The sequence below is a fragment of the Pinus tabuliformis genome, chromosome 7 (genome assembly GCF_031772625.1).
Source record: "Pinus tabuliformis cultivar Carrire ecotype Pingquan chromosome 7, CPIR1, whole genome shotgun sequence".
In the NCBI taxonomy this organism is placed as follows: Eukaryota; Viridiplantae; Streptophyta; class Pinopsida; order Pinales; family Pinaceae; genus Pinus; species Pinus tabuliformis.
In genome coordinates this window covers 663563992-663576023 of record NC_142293.1, presented here as the reverse complement: position 1 = coordinate 663576023, position 12032 = coordinate 663563992, and positions in this window count along the sequence as shown.

The window sequence follows — 12032 nt, the reverse complement described above, 5'->3', positions numbered from 1 at the left end:
GTTCTGTTTTCTTGATATATTGACTCCATAGCCCAATGGAAAATAGACAGTCATCTATCCATCTAAATCAGTAATTCCACCAACAATTCAAATCAAAACCAAATCAAGCTTACATAACTAGCCTAAAATCAATTAAAACAACAAAGTTAAATCATTAAGAGAGAGCCCTCTCTGAGCATTAGGAAGGCTAGATCCTAATCTCCAAAGTAGGTTTGTGGTTACCTCTATCATTTCTTTAAACACAACATGACAACCCTAGGGAAATTTTAGAGTGATAAAATCCCTCATGACTCTCGAACTACTCTCATGACTCTTGGACTTCTAACATGACCTTTGGACATCCATAAGACTTTTGGACTTTTCCTAATGACTCTTTTGTCCATATGTGACTCTTGGACTTCCACATATTTACATTTACAATAATACATCATCATGTGATGACAACAAGACAAGTCATTAACATTGATGACTTGGACCCATGGTGACTTGTAACAAGAAGTTTTTTTAGAAGTGACAACAATGCCACTGTGTCTTCAATACTTGTATCAAATTTTGCATTGTTGCCTTCTACCCAACAAAGAGTCTAGAGAGATTATGGAGCCTTTATGGGTCACTTTAATCATCAAATATCTAACATTCCTTCAAATTGTTGCAACATGGTGCCTTTGTGTCTTTGTCTTCAAGATACCTCCTTGGATAGCTTCTCTTGGAAAATCTCCTCACACATCTTTCCCATGCTTACTAAGAACACCTACAAATATAGATTACTCACAACAAGCAAACATTAGCCCAAAAATATCTTATTTTATGATGATTCATGCATTTTTTTTTACTATGGATTGATAATGCATAAGGGAGAGAGAGAAAGAGGCCCTATGGGCATAAAGCACACTTACAGGAGACAAGGAAGGGCATCACTACTCACTAAGACTGTGCCATTCGCAGCTCTGGAAGAGGAGGAGGTAGGGTGAGCGCATGACGCAGTTCCAAGAGGCAAGGTTACAGGGATTGTTCATTGAAACTATGTCATGCACTAGGGAGGAAGGCCAGGGCCACAAGGATGGCACAGATTGTAGTTCCAAGGCACAAGGAAGGGCATCATTGTTGTAACCGCCTCCTCCCACATTTACTCGCTTTTATAAGGTCTCTAAGGTAAACATGAGTTGAGTGTTACTACGATATGACCCGACCTCCAAGTTCCAGTTATGGAAGTGGAGCCTACAAACCAGAAGCAAACTGACATCCTTAAGAAACTATAAATCACTCAGGAGCCTCACAACCTCCCAGGTGATCAACCCCTGAGCTGGACCTCTTTTGCACTAGGTTACTCCCCAACTGCACCCATAACACATCATCCATGAGGTTGGAAGGCTATAATTGCACTCACAAGCTTGCCTACCAATGGTTATGACCCAAAATCCCCTGTTTTGTGCATGCGGTCGCAAGATTTATGCCACTTTTTTAGGCTAGCCTCCAAACCATTGCCGAAAACTGCTTGTAACTTTCCATAACCATGACAATGATGATAACAATGCTAAACAAACAAAGATTGAGCAATATCTTAATTGATACATGCCTAATGCAAGATAGACATTTCGTCAAACAAATGGTAAACATGGAAGCTACAGGTCATGAATGCATATCTGATCATAGATATCTAAACTTCATCTGAGAATCACAAAGAAGGCTCTATGCCTTCTCTAGCTAACTGCAATAACTCTTGTTAGCTAGTGAATTCATCAACCATCTAGTAACTTATCAAATTATGAACAAGAGCCATAGTGGAAATACAACATATAACCAGAGTAGAAACCGTGACAAATTAGCCATAATGTCAACATAATAACTAGTACAAATGCTCATATATCACAATAGGATAATAACTCATATTAACATATGAAAATGCCAACCAAGTCGGGTACTTCCACATACCACCTCGCCATAAATTGGGCTGAACCAAATCTCTCTTTCAACCAATCACCCCCACGCCATATTCCAAGCATGAATGTGGGATAATATGGGTTAAACCAAAACAAAACCAACTAGGGCTTCCAGAGGCCAAACCACCTTAACCCTCCATAATAGTGATTTCACCTAACTAGCCCATAAATCACTAACAACAACCAAATCAGTCTCTACCCTAGTTTTCCAAGGCTCTTGGAACTAGTAACTCAACGCATAGCCTCCAGGGAACCGAAGTTGTTATAGTGTTCTAGATATCTCCCATCTCAACCCAAAACCTCTAGGGAACCTAAGTTGTTTTCAGGCTCCAAAGAATTTGTTCCAACCCACAACCATAGGGAATCTGAGAACCAATCTAAAAAATCCAAATTGGGAACCCATTACATCATGGATATCGAGGAAATGGAAAGGCAAGGCTGAAACCACTGTCAATACAGGGAAATCTCCATGCCAATGACAACAAATGATCAAGGAACCACATGCATATACCATGCATCCAAAAACCATCAAGGAAATCACACATGCAACTTGTTACCTACAAAGCAATCCAATTGTGGTTGTTGATCCAACTATCTCCTTGTGCTTCCTTGCTTTCATTTGCTTACTTTCTCCAAGTCCAAGTGAATGCTAGCATGCTCTAAGTGTGCAAGAGTGTAAGAGAGCCAAATGTTAAACTGACAAAAGCCAACAACTAATTCTTTGATGTATTTTTATTTTTGATGTCTCATTTTTCTTCATTTTTCCTCTAATTTCCCTTGCATGCATATTTGTGTCTCCTCACCTTTCTTTTCTCCTGTTTTCCTTTATTTTCATAATTAAATGCCAATTATTGTCTCTTTTCCTTTGCCAGTGCCTTTGACAATTTCCATAGCCATTATTAAACCACAAGTGATTGTCACTATAATGTTTTGCCCAACATTCAACTTGGAATATGTGTCCCATGACCTTGGTCTTATTTTATTTACATGGAAAATTAACTAGGGGTTGTTACAACTACTCACTCGAAATGCGTAGTGTGCAACACAGTGAAACAGAGGCAAGGTTGGCATAGGAAGGATGAATAACCAACAAGGAGAGGGGTCTTGCTGACTAGAATTGCGCAGTGCATAAGAGGGAGAGGGAAAGCTTAGGGTGGCACAGGGCATAGTTATCGCTGACAAGGGGGGTCACTACTAGGCTCTAAAATTGTGCAATGCACTCTTCCCAACCCAAAAGCAGGTTGCAAAGTCAACAAAATGGTTAAGTATGAAAGGGTGAAACATGGGTAAACACAATGAGTTAGGGGGGTAATCAAGTGTTACACATCTCAAATCGTCACTATAACTTAAAAAGGACCCAAGACTAAGAAATATACATCAAAGCGCTAGTTCACAACCATTCTCCAAGTGAAACAAGCAAAACATGAGCAGTTGCAACACATAAGTGTTGTTTGGTGACTAGAAAGTGTATTATGACTCAAAGTGTACTATTTCTACTCTTAATGATCCGACAACACTTAGGAAGGAATATGGACACTTGAAACATGTGTTAAAACATAAAACAACACTTGACGACCAAAAGCGACACTTCACATGATAGAAGGCGTTATATCGGTGACAACAAAGCCTTAAATTCTTTTTGGATAATGGAGTGAAAATTGAAATGGAAATCATCGCCTTCCAATCCCTTGTTGTGGCATCAATGAAATTAGAAAGAAAAGAAAAAAAAGGCACAAATTGATGAAGACTAATTTGTCAAAAAACTTGTAAACATTCCAAGATTCAAATCTCCACATTGATTCCCAAAAAAATGACCCTCTTTAATGTAAAATATATGGGGCTTTGGATGAACCATCAAGTTCTCCATTGATAAAAGAATATATATTGGGGACCTCCATGGCTAGACAAATGTCATTGTTCCTTTGTCGCATGAGATGTATAGCCTTTTTATTTCAACTCAAGGAAGACAAGAATCAAGTTTTCAAAAGTGATACATGTTTTATGTGTCCTCCATGCTTGTACATGGATCATTTAACCCCATCCATCAATTTCAAAGGCTAATCCATATGAAATGAGTATGCTCACCACATTTATCAATATTTTAGGGTGATTTGACCTACCAAGTTATAAAAAATTGTGTATCTTAATATAGCAAATCAATACACAGGCGCCAAAATTTATGTGGAGGTAGACTTAGAGAAGGGACTTCTCAAGATTATATTGTAGAACTTTGACAAATAGTGCCAACTTTGAGAGGTGGACCATGAACTTCTCCCATTGAGATGCAATAAGTGCCACAAACTCCTCTATCAATTCCTTTGTCCAATAACTCCTAGATTTCCATGGTCACCTCCTCACTCCCTAACAATGTTACTTTATATGATTCATTGTTTGGTGAACTTTATCCATGCATCAAATCATTTTAATGGAAAATACTCCATGTAGGGGGTAATCCTATAAGAAATTTGTTTTGAGATTATCCCCTCACGACCTTTTAGTGATCCATTTACTTCTCAAAGCACATTTCTTTCATCTTCTCCTTGGTTATTTTTTTAGCGATAACACAAGAGAACACTTGGAATTTGTCATATTCCTTCAAAAATTCATTAGCCAAGCAAAGCACTTACATTATTTCTACTCCCTCCACCACATCCCTCTTTCATTTGAAGTAGTCTAAGAACCTTGTTATCCTTCACAAATTGATAAGTATTCTTTTTCCCATCACAAAAAGAATTCCTATCATACTACCAAGGTCTACCAAATAACACATGACAGATATGAATGGGCACATCATCACAAAAAACTTTATCTTTGGAATATCTTATATGAAAACAAGATAAGTAGTGTTTAAATATAGTAACTCCATTATCTCTTTGTAATCTTGGTACTCTATATGTGTTCAGATGGGGTGTATATTTTAACTTCAATGTAATGACCTAGAATCAAAACATACAATTTATTTACATCAATCCATGCTATTAATAATCAACACAAAAAATATTCAACTAATTAGAATAGAATTTAAGAAACAATGAGAAGAGAAGACTTACTTCTTCTTTTTTTAAGCTGTGGTTCACGGTCACTGAGTGGCCGCTACATCCACGGGAAAATATCGGGGCAGATCCACCCGAAGGGATTTGCCCATCAGCCAATCTTAACAGGCCTAACCCCGAGGGCGTCGAGGAGATTTGACCCCGTGACCTCCCAAACTGGGAAAGTGCTTTAGCAACGGGAACTCGACCATTTGAGCTATCCCTTGGGGATAAGAGAAGACTTACTTGTAAAGCGAAGATATATCTTATTGGAGATATCAGATTCATGGCGCTATTTGGATCCTACTGACTGCAACAATGTTTTGGGGATGACTATCTGCCTAACTATAGGCTCGGTTGCACTAAATCTTTCTACAGTTGGCCACCCCCAACCCTCAATCAACTACTACAGCCAGTGAACCCTCTTCTCCTAGAATTATCCTCTACAAAGAATGAATGCCTCTCATCCCCTTTTCAATCCATTAAATAGAACAATTTGTTTCAAAAATGGAAAGGGAATTTGCATGCACACAATCCATGTGCCATCATGTCAACTTCTATTTTGTCTTATTAACTCAATAAGATCTATATTTTCTTTATTATTTATTATTTTATTTTTATTGTTTATTAATTCATATTATTATTATTATTATTGATTCGTTAATATGGGGCATTACACACTCCCCCTATTCAAGGAACTTCGTCTTGAAGTTAAGTTTAATCATTTAATATTTAAGTTGTTTATTTATTTCTTGTCGCATACCCAACACCCTTTGTTGAACTAGTATAAGGCCACCCAAGTGACCACAACAAGTGATCTAGGAGGATCCTAAAAGGCTATTTTTTCAAAGTCCTTAAAACATAGCAAAACCAGTCTCAAATCGAAGAGTTCGTCGTTCTGAATCCAACGGCATGAACGACACCTCAAACTAACATCGTATGAAGAAGTTATGGCCTGCTAAAGTTTTTCGAAAACAACTATAAAAAATCAAACATGGACACTTAGCATGCTGACATCAGCAGTACGGATGCTGATGTCGGCCGTACTGATGAAGACTTCAACAAGATGACATGGCAGTACATAACAAACACAGGATGACAAGTGGCAGGATGATGTCAGCATGAAATCAGCAGGATGACGTTGCAGTACGGACCAATTACAGAGTGACACGTGGCAGAATGATGTCAACATATGGAGAGCCAATGAGGACCTGCCACGTGTCGCACGACTAGCGGTCGGCTAAGTAGGCGACAAATTGGGCCAGCAACAATCCCAGGAATACGACCACTAACAGCACCAAAATTGTCACCTCATTATTTTTGTCGGTGACCCCCAACGACCGCTGGAATTATCGCCAGCGAGCGGACCGGCGGTTAACGTTTTATTAACAAAAATTGAGACAGGCGATTTAAATTTTTAATAGCGGATATTGTTGTATTCAAAATGATGAATGTTTTATATACATTAGCTGGTAGGTCCTCTAGCCCCAAACTACGACGTGCCAACAACAGACCACCAAGTGGTCGTTAAAAATTATGGCAGACATATGTTGTAAGAACCACATTTCGCTATCGAGCCGAAGGGAGGAGTGAATGTGCCAAGTGCTGAAAGGAGTAGAACCCTACCACCGTTGAAACTGTGCGCCCTTGGGTAGGGTTTCAAGAGATGTATGGTGAGAATGTTCTAAGGAATATTCTAGGGAATCTTACAAAGAATCTTTAGATTCCTTAGAGCCTCAGAATTCACCAGAGCCAAAATAGGTCGAGTTTATACTCATTTTACTCGGTTTTCCACAAGGAACATAGTGGTGCAGTCAGTTTCGTTATCTAGGCAGTTGAACTTCAGTCAATCCTAGATAGGGAATCTTTGAGATTCTCGGGGGCCATATTTTGATCGAACCAGAACAGGGTCGACTTTATAGTCATTTTTCACGATTTTTCACTAGGAATCCAACCGTGAAACTTGTTTCTTCAGCAGAGGTTTACATTTTCAGGCCATCCCCGAAGTGGAGGTATAAGATGTCATTTTGTAATTGCTTGTAATTTGATTTCACTACCAATTAATGAAAGAGGCCTCCCCACATTGAGCAGGGCCCAGAGACGTAGCCCGCACTGGGTGAACTCCGTTATCAAGTTTTTTTTATGTCTTTGATCTCATGGTTGATTTTGAATCCCACTTCTTTTATGTGTTTATGTCACTTGGTTACATGCTCTTTTAAATGCAATTCTGTATGCATCCTTGAAGTAAAATATCTGGATCAAGTTTAGTATGATTTAGAGCAAGTCTTCTTGATGCGAGTTTCGTGAGTGAATTATAACCAAGGACAAGCTCCAAAGAGGTGAAGGAAAACTCAAATCCTTTGATCTCAAAGCGGGGCGTGCAGCACGAAGATGGAACATGGCAGATGAGGAAGCTCAAATGGAGGAAGAGTGAAATTATCGCAAGATATTCTTCACCATGGCAGAGAAAGTGGAAAAATTGTTTGTAAAATATGAGAAGACAATCAAGCCCAAGAAGAAAGAGCCAGATGATCATGCCTCGGTAAACCATGGAGGTGGAGGAGAAGATCCCCCTGCCTCTCTATCTTCCACTGACAATTCTTCTTCTTCCTCTTCTCATCATTCTAACAGGCATCATAGGAATGCATCTAAAAGGCCATTTTTAAAGCTAGATGTAAAGTTTGATTTGCCCACATATAATGGAGAATGTAATGCAAAGAAGTTAAAGAATTGGATTAGACAGATCGAGGTTTATTATCAGATTCAACAGATCGAGGAAGATGAGGCCAAGATCTAATTAGCATATCTTCGACTTAGTGGCACCACTCTCGTCTGGTGGGAGAGTGGGTTGCATAAAGGTAGCAAAAACTTGGGTAATCTCCTTTCTTCTTAGTCCAATTTTGTTTTTGCATTAAAATATCAGTTTTATTCTTTGGGTTATCAACAAAAGTCTTTAATGGAATGACAATGTTTGAGGTGAGGAAAGGGTTAAATGTACAAAGCTTCACAAAAGAGTTTAGAAAACAAGCTTTAAATTTGGGCATTTCACTTGATTCCCTGGAAACTGTAACAAAGTATATTGGTGCTTTACATAATTACATCAGACATTCTTTTGTTGTTATTTAATCCTACTACTATTGATGCAGCTAGTGTGAAGGACATTCACCTTGAAAGTAGGGGCAAGAATGATAAAGAAGATCAACACAATAAATCATCTTTCAAACCTCATAATGGAAAGTTCAAGGGAAAAGGAAAGGGAAAGGACAAGAAGGCAACTACAACCAAGAAGGAAGAAGGAGCAAAGCCATTTTGCACACATTGCAAGAAGGAAGGCCATGGTGATGAACATTGTTGGAAGTTGCATCCAGAGTTGAAGCCAAAGAGATTTTGTGGAAAGAGCAAGCAAAAGATGGTGGCATCCGCGCAATAGGACCTTGGATCTGCCTCCGGTGACGAGACACATATCACAACAGTGGGCATATAAGGTACTCTTTCTCTTCATGCTACTGAAAATTTTGAATTGCATGCAAGTACAAGCTCTTCAAATGAGTCCATTGTTCATGAACAAAAGAGGATTGAATTGTTCCACATTAGAGTTGTGATGACACTTACTAGAGCGGAAACCTTGTTTGATCTGAGCTCACAAGCAAATTTGATTTCAGAATCCTTGGTTAAGAAATTAGGGTTAGAGACCAAGCCTCATATGAAACCCTACCCTCTTGGTTGGGTGTGTCACAAAGCCAAATTACATGTAACCAAACAATGTAGGGCTAGATTTGTGATTGCATCCAAACTAGTAGATGAGGTTGACCTTGATGTTGTACCTTTGGATATTTATGGCATTGTATTGGGGAGTCCATATTTGTATGACAGGAAAGCAATTTTATTTTGCCATGAAAACAAGTATCATCTCACAAAATATGAGGTGGAATACATTGCTATAGCTCATCGAGCCAAGATCAGTGCCAGTCTTGTAAGTGCAGGTTAGATGAAGAGATTGATCAGTTCCCTCTCCCTCGCATTGATGATTTATTAGATCAATTGAAAAATGTTGTCTATTTCACAAAATTGGACTTGCGTTGTGGCTATCATCTGGCCGGGATTACAAAACAAGATGTATGGAAGTCTGCATTCAAGACAAAACAGGGGTTGTTTGAATGGCCGGTGACGCCATTCGAACATGCACTACTCTCTTATGCTAATTGATCAGGTTGGAAAGACCTCTTTGGTTTACTTGGGTCACATTGTTGGAGGTGGATAGTTAAAAATATATCCTTCTAAAGTTGATGTGATTATGAAGTGGCCTAAACCCACCAATGTTACAGAGGTTCGTAGCTTTTTGGGTGCAGTACAATACTAGAGAAGATTCATTGCCAACTTCTCCATCATTGCATACCCCTTGCATGCATTGACAAGTATGAAGCAAACCTTTCAGTGGGGAGGAAAGTGACAGAAATCCTTTGATACACTGAAAGAGAAGATCAGTACCACACCAGTTTTGGCCTTACCTGACCTCCAACAACCTTTTCAGATCGATACAGATGCCAATGGGTACCCCATGGGAGCAATGTTGATGCAGTACAAGAAACCTGTATGTTACCATTCAGAAACATTCTCCCAAGTTGTTGTGAACTATCCCACATATGACAAGGAGTTGTATGCTTTGGTCCAAAGTGTGAAGAAGTGGAAGCACTATATGATTGGAAAGGAGACCATCATTCACACAAATCACCAGCCCTTTTAGTACCTATAGTCACAAACCAAGCTTCAACAGGCACGTCATTTCAGGTGGATGGAGTTCCTTCAACAATTTCACCTAGTAATAAAATACAAGAATGGCACTAGCAACAAAGTGGAAGATATGCTTTCTCACCCTCCTATTTCTCCATCTATAGTTTTTCAAAATGATTCTTTATCCTTTGAAAGTTATGTTGAACAATATGTCGATGATGAAGATTTTAAGGAGATTTATGAAAAGATGACTCATGGATCGCAGGTAGATAATTACCATTTGTAGGGCAAATTATTGTACCATCTTGGCAACCTTTGTATCCCCACCAATGAAAGAATACATGTATTCAAAGAGGCACATACCTCTCTTATGTCAGATCATTTTGGTGTAGGAAAAAAATTGTGTCATTTGTAGAGGTTTTGTTATTAGCCTCACATGAAAAACATTGGGACTTAATATGTAAAGGGATGTGTGTTGTGTTCAGTTTGTAAGCCCAATAATAGAAAATTGGGGCTCTACACACCACTCCATGTTTCGAGTCGTCCATGGGAAAGTGTGTTAATGGATTTTTTTGGCGGTTTTCCTTTGTCTAGGAGAGGTCATGATTATTTGTATGTCGTTGTGGATCGATTTAGAAAAATGTGTGTCTTAATGCCTTGTAAAAAGCAGATCACTGCAGAGAAGACTGCTCATCTCTTCTTCCAATTTGTATGGGTCCACTTTGGGTTGCCCACATCCATTGTGTTTGATCAAGACTCTCATTTCCTTGGAGAGTTTTGGACAAGTTTATGGAGAATGATGGACACCAAGCTGAAGAGGAGTATGACATTTCATCTGCAGACCGACGGAAAACAGAGGTTGTCAACCGCACAATGATACATTTACTCTGGGGCTATTGTGGCAAGCATCCCAAGTTGTGGGATGAGAAACTTCCTTATGTACAACATGCATACAACAGGGCAGTGCATTCATCCACTCATAGCTCACCGTTCGAGACATGCTTTGGATATTTTCCAAAGGATCCCTTAGACATGGTCTTTGGGAGAGATGAATATTCCAGTGAGAAAGATGATAGGGACAAAGCACAAAAGTTCATTCAACAAATTCAGATGATTCACCAAGAAGTGCAGGAGTAGTTGGAGAAAAGTCAAGCTCAATACAAGGCTCGACATGACAAGCACCGAGTTCATCACAATTCCAGGTTGGAGACAGGGTGCAGCTCCACATCAACAAGGACATAATGAAAGGGGAAGGAAATAAATTGAGACCAATCCCATATGGTACTTTCACCATATTAGAGAAGATTGGACACAATGCTTTCCGTCTCGATTTTCCAGCATACATGCATATGTACTTAGTGGTGAAAGTTGAAAACTTGAAGCTTTATTAGCCTCCTTTGATCATGGACACCAAAGAGGTTGGACAGGTTCCTACAGTGGATGAATTTGCACCAGAATACTTGGACAAGCTACCTGAGGATATCGTTCTTGACAGGAGAACTAGGACTTCACAATGGGGAGATGTGGAGTACCTTGGTATTGGTTTCAAGTGAATGTATACAAGGCCCGTTGGATTGAAAAGGAGAAAGTGAGGGAGAAATTCTTTCACTTGCCAATTGACTGATAAAGCTTTTGGAAACCCAAAATCTCATTAGTGGGGAGAAATGGTCCAAGAGGATTCTAAAAGGCCAAATTTTTAGAGTCCTCAAAATGCAGCAAAACTAGTCTCAAATCAAACAACTCATCATTCTGAATCCAACGACATGAACGACACCTCAAACTGACATTGTATGAAGAAGTTATGGCTCGCTGAAGTTTTTCGAAAACAACTACATTTTTTTCAGGTAGGGACACTTGGCATGCTAACGTCAACAGTACGGATGCTGACATCAGCTGTATGGATGATGATGTTAGCCGTACGAATGATGACATCATCAAGGTGACATGGCAGTAAAAACCAATCATAAGATGACACGTGGTGAGATGACGTCAATTGGGTGATGTGGCGATACAGACCAATTACAGAGCAACACGTGGCAGCATGACGTCAGTAGGGTAACGTGGTGGTACAATTGTGACAAGTGGCAGACGACGCAAGTGTATGGAGAGCCAATGAGGAGCTGCTACGTGTTGCCCGGCTTGCGGTTGGTTAAGTAGGCGACAAATTGGATCGGTAGTGGTTGTGGGAAAACGACCACCAGCGATGGTGAAATTGTCACTTCGTTAGTTTTGTCGGTGCCCCCCAGCGACCGTCGGAATTACTGCAAGGGGGTAAATGAATCATTAAATTTTTTTAACAAAAAATGAAATGGGCGGTTAAATTTTTTAA